This window comes from Neovison vison, chromosome 1 (genome assembly GCF_020171115.1).
Source record: "Neovison vison isolate M4711 chromosome 1, ASM_NN_V1, whole genome shotgun sequence".
In the NCBI taxonomy this organism is placed as follows: Eukaryota; Metazoa; Chordata; class Mammalia; order Carnivora; family Mustelidae; genus Neogale; species Neogale vison.
Window position 1 is genome coordinate 274932789 of NC_058091.1, and position 22528 is coordinate 274955316.

General features: G+C 56.5%; 1 protein-coding gene across 4 annotated transcripts in view; it reads right to left on the bottom strand.

Annotated features, from left to right (window-relative positions):
* Window positions 1-22062, bottom strand: part of NDST1 (N-deacetylase and N-sulfotransferase 1) — a 58194-nt gene extending 36132 nt beyond the window's left edge. The window contains exons 1-2 of one of the 4 annotated variants that reach the window (XM_044231373.1): window positions 21941-22062; window positions 3660-3838 (exon numbers count right to left, since the gene is read on the bottom strand). The gene's annotated coding sequence lies outside the window, so the exon portion shown is untranslated. Of the gene's footprint in view, window positions 1-3659; window positions 3839-21485; window positions 21587-21940 lie in introns of those variants that run through there. The other 3 variants (XM_044231374.1, XM_044231367.1, XM_044231372.1) reach the window with 3 other exon arrangements.
* Window positions 22063-22528: the final 466 nt, after the last annotated feature.

Consider the following 22528-nt stretch of genomic DNA (forward strand, 5'->3'; position numbering starts at 1 on the left):
AGTCTCGGCCTGCCCCACCCACCACATACAGCGCAGAGAAAATCCTCCACATTTGCTTCCCAGCTGTGCCGGAGTCTCTCCAGCCCAATGACACCCCTGGGAGGCCGAACCAGAAGCAAATCCCTTCCTCTGCTGGAATTCACCGCACACCCCATCCCCCACAGGCCCGCAGTGCTGCCTGGCTGCGGGCCAAGCTGCTGCCCATCAGTCACCCCGGAGTCCAGGGCTGCCACCCAGGGACTGTCGGCAGTCTGGCTCCGAGTCTCGGGGTTGCAGAGTGTGCAGCCCACCCTGCTGTGAACACGCAGGGACACAGAGACCCCCCCCCAGAGAGGAAAGGACCCCCCTGCCAACACCCCCACCTACCCAGACTCATTTTCTTGTCCATTAAAACCCTGCCCATCCTCCTCCACGGCCAGCCTCAGCCACGGAGCTGGACTCCGCCGACTGTATTTCAAAGTCCTGGTGAGCTACCCCGCTCTGTGTCCCACCATGCAATGCTGGACACATGCTGCCAGATGCCGGCTGCTCCCCGACTACAACACAGGTCCCCCGACTTCACCAAAGGCTCTCCAAAGCAGAAGTGCTCTCCTACACACGGTGGGTGCTCAAGAGAAATGGGCCCCTGCCAGTTCCCTTCCCCGTTTTGGATCTGCCATGAGCTATCTCCAAGCTAAATGGCATTAATAATATGAACTTTCATTTATTAGACACAAATACGTCTGTGCTCTATGCTATTAACCCATGCCACAGCACCCCGACCTACCTTCCCCTCACATTACAGAAGAGGACAGTGAGGCCTGGAGGGGGCCTGGGACTTGCCCCAGCTCACAGAGCTAACGAGTGGGTGACTGGGATCCCACACAGGCCGCCCGGCTCCAGAGCCCGGTCCTGCACGGGTTCACCTGGCACGGCTCTCACCATTGCCCCGCACATCCCACTCTCTGCTCCCTTTGAATGGTGCTCTTTCTGTTTTTGTTTCCATCCATTTTATGTGTGTTTTAACATCAAAAGCAGCCTCTCCTGATCCGTCTTGGAAGAAGACTCACAAATCATCCATCAATCAACAACCGAACAAAGCATAAAGTGCTGGTTCCCTCCCCGGTTCCCAGCCTGGGATTTGTTCTGAGTTCCCCACAGCATGGAATGCGCAACAAAAAAGACCTCAGGAACTCAGACCCCACTTGTTGAGAATTTGTCTTTCCGCCAACAAAGCCTGAGTTGGGAGTTTACCTTTGCACTGGCTCTGAAGAAAGAAAGGGTTTACCAAGCGAACAAACCAACCAGCTTGTGGGGAGGGGCGGAGTGAGGAGCGAGACAGGTCAGGACCCACTGGCCTCCAGTTCCTGCTGAAGCTCCTAACACAGACGGGGGTGGGCAGGCCATCACAAGGCATGCTCCCCCCAAGAAGCTTCCCCAAATAGGGCTCTCTCCCCTCAACCCCCAAATCCATCTGTGACAGCGTCAAATCCATTCCCATTTTTCTTAGGCTCAGATCATAGGCACTCAAAAGAAATGGAATGTTATTTCCTTGCGAGTATCATAACCTCCCTCGCTGACAGCAGCCAGTTCTGGCTGAGCTCCTGGTAACTCACTGGGACTGTGCTGAGAGCTTCCCCTGATCTGTTACACCCAACCCTCACACCCTGAGAGGTGGGGTCACTGATACACAAACTTTATAGACCGGGAAACTTGGGCTCAGAGAGGCTAAGCAACTAACTGAAGGTCCCACAGCTGGGCAGCGATTAGGATGACCCCAAGCCAGCTCACCTTGGGGCCCCTGTTTGTAGCCCCTCTATAGTCCTCATGCCCAGCATTCCACACCATTCTTAACCCAGGTCTGAGGCCTAGGTTAGAGCACGTCCAGAGAGAGGCACGTCCAGAGAGAGGCCTCCCGCAAATCACCAGCCCCAGCTGTGTAAACACAGGCTGACCCAATTTCTCCAGGGATGGGAAAGCCTTCACTGGCCAGGAAGGACACCACAGGCTCCCAGAAAGGCAAGAAGACCTCAGCCAGAGGGCCTTCACCTTCCTTGTCCCCGGGGGGCCTCTGTCATCTCTGACAAGCAGGTATCTACATGAGAAAGGGGCCTGCCCCAATACCCCAGGCAAAGGTCTCATGAGAAGGAAGAAGAGAGAGAGGCAGGAGTGAGAGTCAGAAGCAGGAGATGTCAACTTGGAGAGCGAGCTCAGAGGGTAACAGTGACCATCTCACTTCACAGGTCTGGTGCGCACCAGGTACTATCATGACCTCATTTATTCACCATTTCTTCCCAGTGAAGTAGAAACAAGTTTATCATGCCCCATACACCTGCCCCACCCCGCCTGCCTCCCCAGCAGGAAAGCTGGGCAATGCCAGGCGGCCCCAGCCTCCGTCCTTCCGTGTGCCCACCCCAGGTCACTGGATGCCCCCTAAGAGATTCCAAGAACCAGGCAATGTCCGGCGGGTGGTGGGGTGGGGTGGTCTTCCATCTCACAGACGCAAAAGCCAAAATCCACATGATTCCTGGAGTCCACACCGGCATCCCAAGCCCTCCATGTGCTTCCCCATGCACCTCTGGACAAGACCCTTCCCTACTTCTAGCCCCTGCTCCCTCTGGACAATGAGGGATGTGGACTGAAACAGACATTTGTGACATCCTGGAGTTACAGAACCCTCTGAGAATCTGTAACAACTCTTAGTGAGCTCCCCCTAGACAGAGACCACACCATGTTCCAAACAAATCAGGATGGCTGTGACTGTCACCCACCACACAACAAAACAAGGACATGGGAACTTTCTCGGAGGTCCTTCTGGCTTTGACATGCCGTGATTTGCACAGTGCGGACAGGACCAAAGTCACGAATGTGACTTCCTGAGCCCCCTGGGACCTCACTGTTTCAGCTACGCCCCACAGCCCTGCAGTCAGCCTTAAGTTACCTCTCAGACCTACTGGCTTCCAGGGGGCCCACGGACTTGTCCTGCTCCAGTGAAGCTACAAGGTAAAAGCTAAATAAAGATAAACGGAGTCCTTCCTTCCCACCACTTCTTTCTACTCCATCTGGAACCCACCCCGTCGGCCCCGAACCATCTCTCTGGGGCGGCCCTGGGGGCTGGGACACTTGAGGAAGCTGCTCCGGTCCTAAACGCAGGCAGGGTCCAGTGCCCGGCCTGGAGGCCAAGCGGCCCCCTCCCCTGTGGCTGTGAACATGCAGGCGCACACACATCCTGACAGACCTGGGAAGACTGAACAGGAGGGAGGAGGCGAGAGGCCCCGGTCAGAGGGTACAGGAAGGCCGGGGAGAGAATGACGAGACCCACCAGATGTCCAGGGAGCAGCGCTGGGCTCCGTTTCTCTTCAGTGCGCCCTCTTAATGGCCACACACTCCTCACTTAACACCACCGCACCTAATCCCTGAGCTAGGACAAATGGCATTACTCTCGGCCCAGCCCTCACCCTGGGAGGGAGAGAGGGAGGGGTGGCCCTGGGGCGCCCTGAGCCCAGCCGCCAATGGAGATCCCCGCCATCCCTGCCAGAAGCCTCCAGGCCCCTCACTAACCAGTTTCTGGCTGGAGGCCACCAACCCCCCTCCCTCCTGGACTTCAGGAAGAGGACGTCCTGCCCAATTCTGCCCCACACCCTGGCAGAGCCGCCCTCTCCCCAAGAAAGGCGCCTTACATGGAAGGGGAGAAGGCACGTCCCTGGCCCTCGGGCTGATGGGCCCTCCAGACGCTCTCAAGAAAGGCAGCAGCCAACACCCGAAGAGAGAAGAGACCGTGCCGGTGCAGCTCTGCCCGGCTTCCAACGTGATCCAAACAAGGCTCTTCCCCCTTCAGACCTCAGTTTCCCCACGAATCCTGAAAAGGAGAGGAAGAAGGCCTGATACGGTCTACTGGCACCAGATGGCGGTCAAAGCATTTGTGACCCCGGCTTCTGGGCCTGGCCCCCATGCCAACTTAGCTGGCGGGTTCTTCCTACTGCCCCGGCCAGCAGAGGGAAGAAGCAGGGTAACTGCCAGGTTATAGAAGGCCTAGAACCCACGCCAGCATGTTGAGGTGTGGGGTAAAAAGGGCCTGACATAGCCCAGAGAGGAGAAGCAACAAGGCCACGGTCATACATGCAGCTGCAAAGGGGCAAGGCTAGCTTGGCTTTGTTCGGCAGCAGCAAACATGTGAGACTGCCCACCTGTGAGGGAACCTGCCTTGTTGGAGGACACCAAGGAAAGCACAAGGCTATTTGCTAACAGCAGGATTTCAGGCCCTTTTTCCAGTAGGGAAAAAGATGGAGTGTTTTATGTGTGGGCCTGGGATGGAGGCTGGGCTGATTATCCAGGTGCCCCCATGTCACCTCACAACGGTGGCCCAAGACCCTTCCAGCCCTGCGTGAAAACTGAGAACCCCTGCAGGGAGAAGAGGCCTTGACTACCTCTTCATGGCTGCCCAAGGCCCAGCCAACAGGCCCAGCAGAGGTGATGGGGAAACTGCCCCCCATGGGGGGCATGGACTAGGCTGCCCACAAGACAAGAAAGCCTTAGGGAAACCGAAAAGGCTCCAGGCCCTGTGGCCAGAGCCGAGGGCAGCTGGATGTGTTGGGGGCAATAAAGAGGAAAGGAAAGCTCTGAGTCACTTAGCGTGGCACATGCTCCCTGATCTCCTGGAGGCCTGGTGGGCACAGCGCAGGCCTGCTGAGACCCAGGAGGCTTCACTCGGGACACACATGGAAGTGGCCTCGTCCCTCTAGACTTGCTGGGGCTTGTCACCAGCAGTCCCCCACCCACATGCTTCCATGGAGGCACAGCTGGTAGGGAAGGGAAAGGGAGGGGAGCCAGGTGGGAGGGCCTCACTTTCTCTGGAGCCCAGAAACTAGAGAGCACAGACTGAGTGAAAGCGCCCAGTGACCTACTTATTGCAGATTCCTTTTAAAGGGGCCCAGGGGGACTCAGTGAGCCACTTGGAAGGTGCCTTACAGGTGTCCCCGCACTTCCAAGGCTCAGGAATCAGTTCCTGGTATCAGGAGACTGGAGGTGCAGTCCTAGCCCTGGCTACGGCGAGGCTGGCGAGGCTGGCGAGGCTGGCGAGGCTGGCGAGGCAGCAGGCATAGACGGGCAGGTAGCACCCATTCTCAGATGTTGCTGTGCACCTGCCCAGGGCTGAGCATGAGCACCAGCTCCCAGGGGTTCTTGAGAGTGAGGGTTCCCTACGGTGTGCCTCCAGGTGTCTCACTTGCCTGACCCCAGGCCCAGCTCCCCTCTAACCCACCAGTGACCTCAGCAAGCACCTGCTCCTTTCCAGGACTTGCCTCAATCACCCGCAAAATGAACAGTTCCAGCTGGCTCCAAGCTAGGCGACTGACCTCTGCAGCTCATCCCCAGAGGTGGGCACAGCGGCCCCCACTCCCCACCATCCATAAACCCCTGAGTCCATAAACTCCAGGCAGAAAACACCTTATACAACCCCCTCCCCCGAACCCAATATAACCACGTGCTGGTCCTCTGCTGGATGCTTGGCCTCTACTTCATTAGCGCCTCCTCTCCCAAGTATGGAAACTGAGGCTCACGGAAGTTAAGCATTGCTAAGGCTCCCAGTGCTTTGCTGAGATTCGAACCAGTGTCTGGCTGTAATCCTGCATTCCATGGCATCAGCCACAGAGAACCCAAAACCCACTAGGGCCTGGAAGATGCCAGCGGGTCTTTGCACCTCCCACACCTCTTAACTGTGCAGTGATGAGGCTACTGTGAAAGGCAGGCTGGTGGGGGCCAGGAGCAGGCGGGCAGGGAAGGGAAGCCTGTGTGGGCGCTGAGCATTTGCAGACTGACCAGTCTCCGGCCCAGCCAGTTGTCCACCACCATCGCTGCAGTGTCTTCGTCACTGACAGCACACTGTGGCCCCTGCCGGGCCATTTTTAAATCATTGTACACATGCAAAGCTTTCTCACAGCCATTGCTTTAGTGTCACAGGACAACCTCGTAAAAACACAGCAGTGATCTCCTCCGTCTTTCCCCAATGAGGAAAATGGGGTTCCCGGGGGAGGGGTGATATCCCCACACGCACATTGCGAGGCAGTGTTTGAGAGTGAACTTGGAGCCCACCTCTTGTGCCCCCCGGTCCAGAGCTTTGTCGACTCCTCCATGCCCTTGACTTTCAGTTCAACCAGCACTTACAACAGTGACCATTTCTGAGAGTTCACTCCATTTATATCCGTTTATATCTCATTTAACCATCCTCATAAACGAAGTACTACTGGTTTCACTTCACAGAGATGCTGGGGCTCTGAACATGGGCACCTTGCCCAGGTCACCATGCTAGAAGGGGGCAGCACTGGCTCTGGGGTCTAAGCTCAGAACCTCCACCCTGCACTGCTCTGTCTGGGACCCGAGGGGAGAGGACACCAGACACAAACAGCTTGTGTGCCTGGCAGGTTAAGGCAAGAGTATGAGAATAGGAAGACAAACAAAGCTCTCAGAGAGCCCACAAGACAGAGGCTGTTACAAACATCTGGGCAGGAGGCCAGGAGTCTCAGCAAAGGACATGGGAACAGAGGGAGGTGACAGTTAGTAGGAAGGCGGCCATGTGAGACCTTGGTCAAGTGCCTTGCTTTCTCTGGATCTCAATTTACCCGCTGTAAGCAAAGTCCCTGGAGTATCTCCAGAGCTCCCCTCCAGCGCTAAAATCACTCGGACCCTGGGAAAACAAGCAATGCCTGGTGACAGCCTGGCTGTGAGCCCTGGGGTCTCTGAAATGTCCTTGGCTGTCCTGGCATGGCTCAGCTGCCGAGAAACAGGCTTGCAAAAGCCCAGGGCTCAGCCGGCATGCCTGGACACCAGTGAAGTGTGGGTCTTGAGGGGCCGCATTCCTCCACCCGCCGTCAACCTCTCCACGGCTCCAGCGGAGCAAAGCACCACCCAGCCTGGACCCAGACCAGGAACTGAGGGCACAGTCAAGTGCCCCGCGGAATGCCACTCCCAGCCTTCCCTGTCCCCACTGGCCCTGTCCAGAGCACTCCGTGTAACTCAAGTCCCCTTAATGTCACCCACCCCTCAAAGCCCCACATTCATATTTCCTTGAGTCAGCCACTGGGAAGTACACACAAAGGGTCCTGCAGGAGAACTTGAGAGAAATAATCATCCCGTCCCCGAGTGACCTATGCAAGGCGGAGGCTGTTCATGCCGTCCGTGAGGACCCTCAGCTGGGGAAGGGCAAGCAAGTCCAGTGGGCCTGGCCCTCAGTTCTCACTGGCAGGCAGGAGGAGTCAGGGACTTAGCAAGAGGACTCAGGCCAAGTCCCCACACTCACGGCTTCCCTAAAACCACAAACGTCGCATGCTCCTACTCCATAATCTTCCATGGCTCCTAATGCCACCGGGCAAAACCCTTTAACCTGACCCACCACCCAGGTCACTGGGACTAAAAGCCTGTGTTTAACAGAGTTTGGGATATCCAGAGCCTTAGCTAAGAGTTTTGTGTGGATTTTCCCATTTAACTCTCACGGCCACACCGACAAGTTACTGCAGTTGGCCCATTTTCACAGAGGAGGAAACTAAGACTCAGAGAGGTTCTATCACTGGCCTAGAGTCTCACAGCCAAGTGGCAGAACAAGGATTCACACCCGTTATCTGGACTCCAAGCCTGGGTTCTAAGGTGCCGTGCAATCCGGCCTCCTCAAGAACACCCTGTCACCCTCAGAGGCCCAGCTCAACCCTTCTGTGTATAAGAGGGGAAACCAAGGCACAGAGTGAAAGCTCTCTCTACTGGCAGCACAGCGAGGTCAAGGCCTGAGGCCTGAGGCCTCCAGAGCTCCCCTCCACAGCACCCCCACAAGAGGCACACTGGGCAGAAAGGCTAGGACCACCATGACAATGAATCCTCAGAAACTGCCTTTTTCCTCAGAAGGGAAAAGCAGGAGCAGATTTGCAAAGAGCGAAAGAACATGAAGGGCCCAGAACATTTGTTCTTGAGAGATTTTCAGAGTCTGGGAGGGCACCCCGCCACGCCCATGCAGGGATCACTGGTGCAGGGACCAGCCACATGCCCCACCACTCCAGCCAGGGCTCCAACTTAATACATCTGACCTGAAATCTCCATTTCTCTCCCCAAACCTGTTTGTCCCCTGCAGCCTTCCCGGTCTCGGTAAATGACAACACTAGCCCTCCAGTCCTTTAGGCCAGAGTCTTTGCTGTGGACACCCTCTTCCTCTCACACCCCACACCTAATCCATCAGCTTATCCTAGAAAATCCATCCAGAATCTGACCTCTGGTGGCCTCTGCCCAGTGGTCACCCCGAGCCCTTCTTCATCCGTGTGACTACAGAAGCCTCCCGGCCAGGTACCCTGCTTCTTCTCAGGCTGTGGCCCAGTCGATCCTTCCCCGATGTGTGCTGAAGGAGTATGACCTTAGCCCCAAGTCCTCGGCAGCTTTCCCTTTCCTCACACAGAACAGCAAAGACCTCTGCAGGGGCCACAGGGCCCAGCAGTCTGCCCCTCCACACTCCCTCGGGCCCCATCTCCTGCCAGGATGGCTCTTCTTCTGTCCCAGGCACACCAGCTCCTTCCTGTGCCTCGAAGCCTTTGCGTGGCTGTTCCCTGTGCCTGATATGCTCTTCCCCAGAAATACCGTGGCTTCCCCCACCCTCGTGGAGCCTGCTGTCCGTCTCTCTGGAGACCTTCCACTACCACCCAACACAGCAGAGTCACCTGCTCAAATCACTCTTTCTACCCCCAAACCAAGCTTTATTTCTCCTCCTGGGGCCTCTTGCCACCTGACAAATAGCGAGTACTGAACCAGTGTTTGTTGCTTTGCTGATTCTACCTCACCGCCAGAAATGTCAGCCCCGAGTCCCAAACACGGACTTGGTCTGTTTTGTTCGCTGCCATGTCCCAGGATAAGAAGAAACTGCCTGAACAAAGTCAATGCTTGAAAAAAAACATTGTTGGATGAGGGATTACTGCCTCCCTCATCTGCACATCTCTTTTGGCTTCTGCAGCCCCTGGAGACCAGTGTCACTTGGAGGCTGATCACCTGTGTCAGCTGAAACCCTGACGGTTGTCACAGGAACAGCTCCTGGCCAGACCTCCGCCCTGTGCTGGGACGACTGAATGCCTGGACCAGAGCAGGGCTTTACTTTGATTCCTGTCTGATACCTTTGCCCACCCTTTTGGCCACTGGGGGAGAACTTCTGGGCTTGATGGCGGGGCCCCTGGGGTGGATCCCCGCTCTCCCAGCCCCCCAGTGCTGCCAGGTCCTGGGTCCAGCATCTGACAAAGCCCCATGCTCCCAGTAAGAGGAGGCGGAGGAGGGCCTCCCAGTGCCACGCCTGCCCTTTCCCTGTCCCAGCGGGAGGGCCATCAGAAGGAAGCTTTGTTTTCAGAATAAAGAGCATGAAGCCCGGTGCCAGGCGGAAACGAGCACCAAGGGGGCTGGCCCATCAGAGACAGCTTAAGGAAGAAAAAAATGGAATGGAGAATATATGAGGGATAATTTGCACATCCAACCGGTTTCATGCCTCTGGGGTGGCTGTGACGATGGTGGCTTCACTTCTCCAGGCCCTACCGTGGAGGTCAACACAGACAATCAGACTATTATCCCGCTTGGTGATCTGGCATTGATCCTGCAGAGAGAGGTGGGGACATAGGAGTGTAGCCTTGCCTGGGAGTCAGATCACCTGAATCTGGGCCCGACTTTCTATGCTCTCATGTGCGACACTGATAGAGTCCCTTCTTCTACGTACCTCAGTTTACCCACCTGTAAATGGCTTATCGAGGCCTGCACTTGAAGCCCTGGGTTGCCTGTCACAGGACCACACACTGGGGCATCCCTCAGCCTGTGCCAGGTCACTGGGCCACACAGGCTAGACCTCCAACTTCCCTGCACTCGGGCCTCCCTGTGGGGCCTGACAGCCAGAGCACAGGCCCTGTCCACTCTGGCTCTGGCTTCTAGCCTCCCTCTTCCCATGATTACCTGAGATATGTGAACGCTCTCTGGGCCTGGCCCAGTGACGGGGGCCCTTAGCCCCACCCAGACACTGGCTCCTATGCTGATCCCCGCTGTCATCTTCTCCAAGGATGGCTCATAAGGCTCTTTCAGCCACGACAACTGAAAGGAGCCCAGTATGTTAGCACAGAGGGCAGAAGAGAAGCCCAGAGCCGGAAAGGAGCATGCTGACATGAAGCACAGCTGCCTTCCAGGAGTCCTCCCTACCAGCCTGGGGCTTTAAGAGTTAAGACCAGGTCCTCAAAAACCTGGCTGCAGAGCCCCGTGTCTGTGCCTTCTGGGGAGAGGGAGGCTGTACCTTTGACTGAAGGAACCAAAGACGGGGGACTGAAATCTACATGCAATTTTTTAAAGTTCCGCGCTTTTTCTTGTACCCAGAACAATTACCGCCCCTCAGCCAAGAGCTCATCCAAAGGGAAACAGCTTAGCTGGCCTCGGGGCTGGTCAGGATTTCAAATGAAAGAGTGAAATGAACCTTGGACAGACAGACAGCTGGACAAAGGAGCTGATGGATAACACATGGACTTGAGCAGCAGAATAAAGCAGAAAAATGCTTGGAAGAGGGCCCGGCTGGTAAACACCCGAACGGACGCCCTGCCTTCCCCCTTCTCGTCCCCCCAGGACACAGAAGTCTGCACTTGGTGCCATCGAAGGGCTGCTGCTCCCTACCTCCCTGTCCCCCGAAACTCCTCCAAGTCCTCCGGGGGAGTGAAGTCTGGGACGGTTGCAGGTGAGATGGTCCTCCCCGTGGCTGCACAGCGTGGGGACAACAGTTCCAGCGACTGTTCATCCACAGCTTAAGAAGCTGCCTGGGTCAGTGGCTAAGCAGCACGGCTTATCTGGGAGGAGGATTCGAGGGCCACAGGCCAGGCTGATCCGGAGGCCTCGATTAAATGGAACCTTTGCAGCTGGCAGGGAGCACCACTGCCAGAGTGCTTCGCTCAGAGAGGAAACACTTAATTTGCTCCTGCTGTGTACAGGGCCCTGAGCCTTAGCACGATGCTCTGAGCAGAGAGGAGCCAGCCCCCCATCCTCCACCACTCTTAAAGAGCTCACAAAGCAGAGAGACGAGGAGCCACACCATGTAGCACAGGAGAGAAAGCAGTCCACACCGTCAGGATAGGGTTACAAACTCAGACCTGGATGGCCAGAAAGACCAGGTGTGTGTGTGCAAAGAACTCAGGCTCGAGGGGTTCTGATCTTCCAAATTTGTGAAGTAAAGCCAGAAATCAGGACTTTTAGGTAAAATCTCCTCTTGGCAATTGGTTCAATTTTCATCATGGGCTGAGCAGAACTTGCCCATGGGGAAGATGTGGCCTGCTAGCCTGTGGCCTCTGTTTTCTGGAAAGTGATACACTGTGCCACAGAACATGCTGTGAAGCTCAGTAGAAGCCAACTTCCCCATAGCGGAGGGGCCCAGGAAGTCTTCCGTGGAGAGAAGGAGGGGTGTGGGCTGCAGGACAGATCCTGCAAGAGAATCCTGGGGAGAGGTAGGCACACCCACTGGAAACATAGGGGCCATGGATCAAGGGGCCCCTAGCCTATGGCCTTCCTTTCCCCCTAATGAGGAGGCCCTATCTCTGCCCCCAAAGCAGGCAAGAGGCATCAGCTCCCTCTGTCCCCAGGTGGCAGGGGGAGGGGCCCCCATGCCCAGCAAACCTCCAGATTAAATCAATGGGCAGCAGCAGAGCACAGGTTCGATTTCATCCCTGTAGCGTGAGGAACGGGTCAGCTAATGCAACAGCTCCATCGGAGGCAGAGACAATGGAGGACAAAACGAGGTTAAGAATCATGTCCTGTCTGGCCAGGCCTGGCTGGTTACATAAGCCTGCCTCAGGACAAAGCCATGTTCAAGGCACCAAGCGAGGGCCTGGGCCAGAGAATCCCAGAAATACAGAGAGGGTTCTCCCTCCCTCCCTATCTACCCTCTACTCTCCCACCTTGCCTTGCAGCTCCTGGAAAGCCCAACACAAAGTACAGAGCCACAGGTGGGGACTAAGACCCCTACGGTAAGGCACTTAACAGGATCACAGAGCTGGGACTAATAACAACAGCACCCTTTTACCAAGCGATTGCTTTGTATCAGGCACCGGGATAAGTCCTTCCCCTGGATTACCTTATTTTAAAAGCCAGGGATACCACGAGATAACTATTGTTACTCTTCCCCTTTGACAGAGAGGGAAACTGAGGCACAGTCACAGCCACTTCCCGACGGTCACATAGCTCCTAAGCGAAGGATTTAGAACCCTACACTGGCCTCCGAGGCCACACTCTGAACCGCCGTGCTCTGCGGCCAGAGGGCTACCGTCTCCTAGAATACGACAACCTCAGGGCCTCATCAGCACCCTGCTCGCTGTAGTGCAGGCCCATGGCCTCCCGCCCTCCTGTCAGCACCTGGGGGGACACTGGGGCCTCTGACAACCTGATGAAACCTCCAGACTCTCTCTGCAGAGAAAGAATGCAGAGGAATGCCGACAGAATGTTGTGCGTGATCTCAGGGGCACACAGACTCCTGCATTGGTGAGAACAGATGAGTCAAAGTCATAGGATCCGCAGGATTGAGAGACAGGAGGTGGCAGAGGAAGAGGACTCCCCCAAGCCCTTCGAGACACCTCGTATCTGTAAACATGAAGCCTAAACTCACAGCTGCTTAAGTTCCTAGGCGTGGGCATGAATCGGGGCTCAGGGCCTAGTCATCCCTTCAGGGCTAGGAGAACAGAAGAAATCACGACATACAATAGCCCTCGCCTCTGCACCCACTGGGTGTGACTCAGCTCCCAGCTGCTGGGCAGACGGTGCACAGCTGGGCCGTGGCATCTGGACGGGGGTGGCATCACTAAGCACCCCATCCCAGCCTTCTGCCTGCCCCACAAGTCAGCACCGAGGGAGCCCACCTCAATAGAAACCAGCCCCGGATCTGCCCTTTCTCCACGGCTCCGAGTGTTTCCCAAGGGGGCTCCTATGTAGCCACTGCCCAGCTTCCATGCCAGCCGGGGCCCAGGGAGTAATAAGTCAAGACGACAGCCCCCTTGCAAGGCACCAGAAGACCCCGGCTCCAGGGCCCAGTCTTCTGCTATCTCACTGCATGACCTCCAATAGGCCCCTCCCACCTCTCAGAGCCTCAGTTCCACCAACTGTAAAACGGGGAGACCACCCTATCAAGCCCTTCCCACTCCAAGTCCCGAGTATATAAACAGCAGCATGACAAACTTCATGGAGCCCTGGAAGCTTGCTTTCAGGAAGTTACATAAACATCCTTCAGAGAAACAAAAGTCAAACTTAAAGACCACTTTTTTTTTTTTTTAAAGGATATCAAGAAGCCCTTTTTATAGTCCAGCTTCCCCCATCCTACTTCCATTGTTCCAGATATCCTCTCAGGACCTAGAAAACACACTTGGTTTCCGTCTGGGGTTTGGGCTTCTTGGTGTTCTTCCCTTGGACGCTGCCCTGCCTCTCTTTGGCAGCTTTCTCCCCAGGACACACCCGTCTCTGCCCCCAGCAGCGCTCTGGGCCACCCTGAGGGTGACGGCTACCCAGACTGCCTGAGATGGGGAGAGGGACGGTGTTTGGGAAACAAACCCTTCCCTGGTCAGAACGGAGATCGCTCTGGGTTCTGGGTCCCAATCATGATACCGTGTGTGGCCCTGTGCGGGCAAGTCCCTGCTCCTTGGATCCCCGCTGGGAAAAATGAAGAGGCTGCCCCACTGTGTCAGGAAAGCCCTCCAGCTCCTGGGATCCTTGGGGACACCGAGGCAGAAAAGAACAGCAGGCTAGACAGTAGGCTCTGATCCTGACCTCCATCCCCAGTCCTCCTGCTAGAACCAGAGACCCACTCTTTTCTCTCTGATTTTCTCCCTTGCCCTAGCTGTGGGATCCTGTACGCAGCGCTGAGTGAGTCTGTGTGCCCCAAATGGTCATCCAGACAACAGTAAGAATGACAGCGTCTGCAGTGGAGGCCCAATGGGGAGGCCTCCGCCCGAATCACCCCAACTCAATCCCATCACCCCTGCCAAAACCTAATTCACTCATCTGATAGTATGTATGTTTCTGCATCTTTAAAAAACCAGTCTAAGCTCTGGCCTGCTAAACAAACACGCCAAGACCACCCCCACCTCCCATCTTCCAAGGAGATCGTGCTTCTAAGCACCCCTACAGAATTCTATGAAATTCCTACATCTACCACCTTATGGCTGTATGGCCTCAGTATTTTCATCTAAGAAAATGGGGACAATAATAGTGCCTGTCTTATAGGATTATGCCTAGTAAGCACTGATAAGCCCTCAAAAAATGCTGATTGGCAATTATATGATCATCAGTAAAATTATTGAGATGCTTAACACCACTGGGCTGGTGACAGCTAGGACGCCTCAGCCCTCTCCCACCACATCTGACCACGGTCCTCGCACACCCATGCATGCGCCTTCAGCCCGCAGCACACGCTTCTCTGAAGCAGAACCCACACTCTCCACCTGACTCCAGCCCCAGAACATGGCTGGCTTGTTCCTGGCCCCCATTTCTGCCACCCACAAAGCTCCCCACCCTCCAAGCCCCCTGATCCTGCCTTCCTGCAGTGGCCCTGGCACTGTCTCTTATATCTGTGTTGGGGTTCTACTGAACCTCATTACTGTGTCACAAGGTTGCTTCCTGGAGATGGAAGGCTCTTACAAGATGGTGGCTCTTTGAAGCCAGGGTAGAAAGAAACTGGGCTTTTCTCTGGGTCTTCCACATATACTGGGTATCCGAGTATGCTGAGAGCCCAAGGAGAGAAGCATCTTATTTTTCCTTTTTTTAATTATCTAACCAAGTGTTTCTTGAACTTTAGCAAGCACCTGAATCCCTTGGAAGCTTCTTCAGACTGCTGGATCCCTCCTTCCCCCTTGATCCCAGCTTCTGATTCAGTAGGCCTGGGGTGGGGCCACATAGTTGGCATCTCCAGCAAGGTCCCAGGTAATGCCAACGCCTCTAGTCCAGATACTGACTTTGAGGACCACTGACTTAACCTGCAAGGGAATCGGGAAGAGCTCTCTCAAGTACGTGATGCTGAGACTCCTGTAAAAAGCATGAGCAGGAGCGGCCTTGATGTAAGGACAAGAGGAAGGGAATCTGGGCAGAGAGGGAGGCATGAGCTCAGGCACTGTGATGATGACACCCATTTCCCCTCACCTGGCCTCTGCCTGGGCAGGCAGCGCAGACCAGAGGTGGCTGCCACAGAGCAGTTACAAGCGGACCTCCGCCGCTGGAGCGCCACCACAGACCTGCCCAGACAGGTGGCTCCCCTGCCGGCTGGGCAGGTGAGGACGATCCCAGCCCTGCTGCACGCAGTCAGACCTCAGGTGTGAATGAGGCCAGAGTCTCCTGGCCGGGATGCTGTGCCACTCCTCCAGACATCTTGGCTGGCTCTAAGTGCTGCCTCTCTTCCCGGGTCTCACAGATCAGGTCCGCTTCAGCTGGCCAGAGCAGCTCCTCAGACACCAGCCGACCATGATGGTCACCCCCCAAGTCTGCACCTCCCCAGGCTGCGCCATCCGCTCCGGCAAGCCCTAGGTGCCACACCTGCTTATGGGGGGCAGAGGGGCGGGGCGGGGGGATACTAGTGCCTGATTCCTACAGCAGTTAGGAGGACAACATGAGCTCTGTGCTCAACAACAACGTCGCCAATTACAATAACAATTACAACTACAACAATAACAACGTTGCCAATGACAACAACTAACATGGACTGAGCTTCAAGCTAAGCATGTTTCCTGCATTATCTTTCTAGACACTGAAGAGCTTGCCTGAGATCCCACCAGTGGAAGACAGCCCAGCAAGGATCTGAACTGCCAGAGCCTAGCTTCCAGCCTCTGCTCTGTCTGTCTGTGTTCTACTCACCGGCTTCAAGACCTACCCCGGAGTCACCACTCCCTGCCGTCATCCTGTCCCCGTTCCCAAGGCAAAGGGAAGCTAGGCGGGAGGCCTTTGGGGGCTCCAGCCCACGGTATGCACAGCCTGGGGTGTGGGTCCCTCATCCTGAGGACGGCCACAGGACCTGCCAGCCAGGCCAACTTATTAGACACAAGTTTCAGACACCATTCCACATGGCCACCAGAGAGGAAACTGGGCCTATAGAGCTTGAGCACCTCAACCTTGATGAAAGGAGAGAAGAGGAAAAACAGGTGTAACCAAGAGAAGAAATCCTGTCAGGCTTCCCGGATGAGAATGCCAGCACCCACACCCACTGCCCTGAGTCTCTGGGCCTGTTTCCTCTTCTGAACCAGCCTTCTCAGGCTATTAGACAGAAAGGTCAGGAACTCAAACCCCAAGGATTCCTCCCTCCATCTCTGAAAGGACAGACCACCCCCCAGATATAAACAACAGTAATACCCACTGTTATCTCTAAAGAGTTCCTACGGTCTGGGCTCTTACCCAGGGAAAGGCATCGAACTCCCCTAGCAAAACAGGGCAATTATTACCTCATTTTGCAGCTGAGAAAACCAATGCCCAAAAAGGGTTTAAGATTTAGGTAATTTGCCCCAGATCCCACAGATAATGGTAGCAGAGCTGGGATTTGAACCCACAACTTTTGACTCCACTGTGCAATGCCACCCACTCCCACCAGTGTAGAAATGATCCACAGGCAGCACCCACCTCCAAAGCACGGAGCCTAGAAGAAATGAGATGTGTCCTTAAGAGATCTGAATTTCCAAGCCAGGTGTGTGAAGGGCCAGGTGAGGGGGCCATGTCACAGGCTCTGACTATGCAAATGCAGGGTGCAGGCCACGCCAGTTCTGCGGCATGAGGGCTGACTGTATGGAAGTTGTAGCACTGGAGCTGGGCCCTGGTTGGGGAGGCCTGGTGGGGGACCGGTGAGGGGAAGTGACTGGCGTGCAGCTCCTTCACTAGATGCAGAGATGACCACGGTGGCAGGGATGGCTGCACACAGGCAGGGGCAAAAGGCAGGTTCTGCTTGAGGTTTGAGGGGGAATGGGAGATGGGGCATAGAGTCACACAGTGGGCTACTCCCCAGACCTAGCCCACAAATAAATAAATGCGCATTTGCAACATAGATTTTTTTTTATTAGATTAATCCAGTCCCTATCAAAAAATAGAACAGGGAGAAATATGAAGGGCTAGGAGGCAAGTTAATATAAACTCTCTCCATCTAGAAAAGAGCTTTGGTCCCCTCCGTGACTCCTCTGGGGGGACACTGGCTCTTGGCGAGAGGCCACACAGTCCTAGACATCCACGTCCTTTCCTTCTACCAAGCTCCAAGCCTCCAAGCTAAAGCAGATGGGCAGCACTTTCTAAGCCCCACAAGCAGGAGAAAGCTGGTGACGCCCCCTCTCCAGGACCAGGAGACCCTGCTTTAACCTTTACTGCAAAGAAGGAGGGGAACAGCCCTGCCCCTACCCCAGCCTTCCCACTCCTCACTTTCTAACTCACAAGCCCTTTCCTGCAGCTCCTCCTGATTCAGATGATTCATGATTCAGCCTTCTTTCCACACATTTTGAAAAAAGAGAGACTGAACCCATTTCACAGACTGGAAAATGGAAGCAGAAGGCTCCAGTCCTCTGGGAAACCACAGTCCCCAGCCGTTCGGGCTCTGGCAGCTGATCCAGATGTCCTGAGGGGCCCCTGGAAGGCCAGCCGTGCTGAGTGTGTTCCACAGGGTAAGGACTCTCCCAGGCGGAGCACTGCAGGCCAGGCAAGTATGGGGAACTTCCCAAGAAGCATAGGAAGGGGCAGCTCAGTAGAGAGGTGAGAAGAACAGGGGGCGGAAGTGGGCCGAGCACCACCCCAACTGCTGAGATTCTCGAGAGAAAAGGGAACTGAGAGAAGTCCTCCAGACCTGACCCTACCAGCACGCACCCTCTGCATGCTCTCCCCCATACCTTTAACAATGCTCACCGCATATCTTCAGCAATGGAGACCCTGCCTCCTCCCCAGGCACCCTAGTCCCCTGTTAGCCTCCTGTTCCCTTGGTGCTTTCTCTGCCCTCGGCAGGCATCGGACAAGGCTATGTCCTCTGCCCACAGATAGCCCTGCAGGGATTCAAAAGTGGTGGCACTGCCACTTAAGGGTCCTAAACCTTAGGTCACCTGCAATGATCCTGATCCCCAAAGCAGCTACCAAGTCCTGTGGACTCCTCCTCCTTTCCTCAGCCCCATGGCCTGAGTCAGGCTTTGGTCTGCTCTCTGCTGGACCACAATTAGCATCATTTCTGAGTAGGTCTCAACGCCACCAGTTTTGCCATCATCTTTGGCCAAACGACTTCTGGGAGGAACAGCCACTAGGGCAGACACAGTTCTGGCCCGTGTTCCAATACAGTTCTGTAAGTGACTCAAGCCATCTGAGTCTCCACTGCCCCATCTGATCAGAGCAGGAAGAGAGGCCTCTGGGAGAATCAACAGGTGAAGGGATGGAGGTGGGGGTCCCAGCGGCAGAAGCTACTTTGCAGGGGTGCTGTGAGATTTCAGCGGAGCGTCCGAAGGAGCCTGGCATGAGACAGTAACAGGCATCGACTCAACGAGCTGCTTACAACTCTCCGTCCTCTACAGAATACAGAATAAAATCCCAACTCTGGAGCAAGACGCTGCAAACAGCCCACAACCGAATCTTGCCTCCCACTGCCCCCCTTCCCCTAGGCTGCATCCTCGAAAATACTTCCTCCCCCAGGAAGCCCTGCCGACGTTCACAACCGAAAGAGCTTTTCCCCTCTACTGACCTTCCAAAGCCCATCTCTCACTGACCACGTCCTGCCTCTTTACCATCAGTAATCCTCGTCTTCCCTCCCCCATCAGACCAGCAGCCTCTCCGCTGAGAAACAAGCACCACCTCACCCTATTTCATATCCCCATCACCCCACTCCGCAGACACTTTCCATACATATTTAGCAAATTACCCTAATGTTCCATTTCACGTAAAACACGTCCAAGTCCTCCAAACAGTCCAGATATTTCAAGCCATACCCAAAACCAAATTCCAAGCCAGCAGAAGTCTGCCCAATCTCTAGGGACTTGCAGGCCTGGCTTTGGTCCCAAAGTATGGAAGACAGGTCGAGCAGGCCCAAAGGCCGAGGGCAGTCAGAGCTCAGGACTGCTCAGACTAGAGCCTGTTTCTATGTTTCTCAGATGCAGATCTCTCCGCTGGCCTCTGGGCCAACCAACCCCCCATCTGCGATTCGATTCCGTATTCAACCGCATCCTCAGCTTCTGATTTCAAACTGTTTCTCGCATGCCTCTTGCCATCCTGTCTTGCTTGCTGGCTCCATCCCTTCACCTGTTGATTCTCCCAGAGGCCTCTCTTCCTGCTCTGATCCGGATGGTAAGGACCATCTAGCCACATGCCAAGGGTTGTCCCCATCCCTCAGAACTCCTTTCAGCCATCCAGCCCCTGCCCTCTCTGCCCTGCATTTCTGAGTGGAACAAGAGTGGAAATTCCACTCTTGTTCCTACAGGCTAACAAATCTGTCCACCCAGGAAGATCCCCTATCCGTGCAGTCTAGCAAAGGCCTACAGACCCTCAAATCCCACATCTAGTGTTGGCACAGCCCTCAGAACAGCTAGAAAAGTAATGCACAAACTTGCATCTCCCAAGAACTTTCATTACCTACCGCACTCCATTGTTTTAAGATGTCATGTGTTAATTAGCAAGTTGTTTTCCATTTGAAAGAGATTACTCAAGGCTCCCAATCAGAGCCCAATCAGCAGTCATGAGATGGTACCCCCACTAAAAGACTGGGCCAGCACAGGTCATTGAAGCCCATGGAAATCTGGGTCACCCCAAACATTGACTCACGGGCCCACTCTGTGTCCCAGGCTCAGAAACCCCATATACACATGCATTTTCCAACAATTTTCTGTAATCCTGACACTGGCTCAAAGTCCACCCACCATTATTGTCCTCGGGGACCTTTGTGGCTGGAGCATCTAGGACAGCCCATTAGCTTAGCAATAAGGACCCTGCCACTGATTCACACAAGAGGACACCTAGGCTTAAATCTCTTGGCCTTACGTCTCTTGTCACCCCAAGGGCTCCACTTCTTGGCCCTACCTCTGCCCTCTGCGGATCTGAAAGTGACCTGGTCTGAATGGAGATGAAAGGCTCTGCCATCCCCTGGGTGCTGGGGAGAGGCCTGTTGACAAAGCCACCAGCTGTCCCTAGCTGGAGCCAGGGAGACCGGCTCCTCCCTGCACCACCCGCACTGGGAGAGCATCCGGCCACGGGCCCAGCCAACAACAGAAGTTGGACCATCATTGGGCTCCAGTGGACGTCCCTTCTGCTCCAGCTGCCCACAATAACAAGAGCCAGGACACCAGACCTCACGCTGCACCAGCACCAGGCAGAAGGAGCATCACCTAGGGATAAGGGTAATGGGTAAATGGGACAAGTGTCCTCATAATTTGAAATAACATGAACTCATAGTCACAGCAGGACCTTATAGAGCTCTGAGGCTGGGGGAGGAGAGTTAAAGCCAGCTCCTCCACGTCCCACCTGTGTGACCTTCACCATCCTGGGCCTCAGTTGCCCCCTTAGCGAAATGCAGCTAACAGTCAAGTGGGAGAACTGAATAAAATAATGTATGTAGAACTATTAGCCCAGAGCCTGGCACATAGTAAACATGCAGTAAATACTTGTTGAATATAAACATGCCACCGTTTACTGACATACCACAGGCTCTCATTTCATCCTTATTCTAGAAGATACTATATTTTTCCCATTGTACAGGTAAGGAAACTGAGGTGAAGGGAAGGTAAGGAACCAGCCCAAGGTCACAGAGCTGGGAAGCGATAGACACCAGGTCAGTCTGCACCTCAGACCAGGGGGCAGTACAGCCAGAGGCCATTCTGAATGATTGGGGGCTGGCGGAGAGGAGTACAGGGCCAGGGCTAGACTGGAGGTAGGGTTCTGAATCCCCTGGGCCTGGCGTGGCTCCTGGCTGACCCGTGTGCTCGAATCCGGGAAAGCCGAGCCAGGAGGTCAGTCCCCAGATTCCCGGCCTGTCCCAGAGCCCAAGTGTCCATCCGCGCCCCCTCCTCACCCCGTCCCAGAGTGCTCAAGAGCAGCGTTCAACACGGAGGCTCCTGGCTCCGTAAAGCTGGGGGAGGAAGGGAGTTAGAGACCAGGCCGCGCACAGTCCCGAGAAAACCGGTCCGGCTGCCTCTACCCTGCCCGGAGCAGGGACCCGGCCTCTAACCCCCCTCCCTCGCCAGACAAAAGTTTCCCCTGTTCGGGAGGAGGGGAGGGGGAGGGGGCATTCCTCGTGAGTGACATTATCCGTGACCTACAGCTGCCGCGCTGCCCTCGCCCGCACCCTGGCCTGCCCCCGGCCCCCGCTTGGCCCCCCACCCCTTTGTCCTCCACCCGGGTGCGCCGGGCCCCGGCAGACTCGGCTCGCCCGCCCGGCGCCCGCCCGGCGCCCGCCCGCACTAAACTTGCGCCGGCGGCCGCCTGGGCCCCGCGCGGCCTGCACGCCCGGCTCGGGCCCCGCTGGCCCGGCGACAGGGGACTGGCTGGCCCCGGCCCTCCCAGCGTCTTACCTGCCCAGGCTGGGGCGCCCCCCGGGGGAGGAGGCGCTCCCGGAGAGCCGCGGGACGCCTGGGTTCTCCCCCGGCCGTGCAGGCGCCGCGGGGCTCTGGCCCCGGCCGGGGTTAACCCCTCGCCCGCCGCCTCCCGCCGCTCCCACCCCCGCTCCACGCCGCAGCCGCCGCCACCGCCCGCTCCGCCTCCCGCTCGCTGTCCCCCTCCCCCTCCCGCCCGGTGCCCAGCCCCCCGTCCCGGCCCCCTGCACAGCGCTGGGGCAGCTCGCAGTCCCTCCCCGCGCCCCCCACCCCGCCCCGCGCTCCCGCGGCCAGGAGGTGGGGGTCTCCCCGAAGACTGGCAGTTGGGGCGCGCTACCATGCGCCCCGCAGCCCGGTGGGGCACAGAGGGGCGAGCCCGCGCGCCCAGGGCCCCCGGCGCGTCTCCCCTTCCCCTCGCCCGCCGCGGTGCCTACCTCCCCGAATCGCGGCCGTGGGAGCGGGGTTCGATCTCGTGATGGAGCGTGGGTGCCGGCCGGAGATCTTCTCCGGAGGCCCGGCGGCCGGCTGGCGTGCGGCGAGCGCCCCGGGGCGGGGGCCGGGGCGGGACCGGGCGCTGCTATCGAGGCTGGATTTCTCGGCTTCCACCCGGATTCTCCCTCGGCTCTCCCGGCCGATTCGGTGCTGCTCGGCGACCACGTGACGCGGGCTGCCTTTGACCCCTGTCTCCGAGCGGGTAGGGGGCGGGGGCCGGAGGGGGTGTCAGATGCGGGACCCACGAGGGCCCTCGGCGGCTGCCCGGCGTCCCGGAGGCGGTGACCCCCGGGGAAACAAAGCCCGGGGGAAGCCAACAAGTTATTCGAGGTCAAAGAGGGAACAGCGCTGGGGGTCGGAGAGGCTTCGAAGAAAATGAGGGAGACAAAGACCCGCGCCCGCCGCGCCTCCGGGGCCCCCGGGGAGCGCCCTGTCCGGGGCCTCAGGACTCTGACGCCGCTGGTCTTATGACAACCCTCCAGGACCTCCCCAGACGGCTCCCCCCCGACAACCCCGTCTCTGACTGAGTG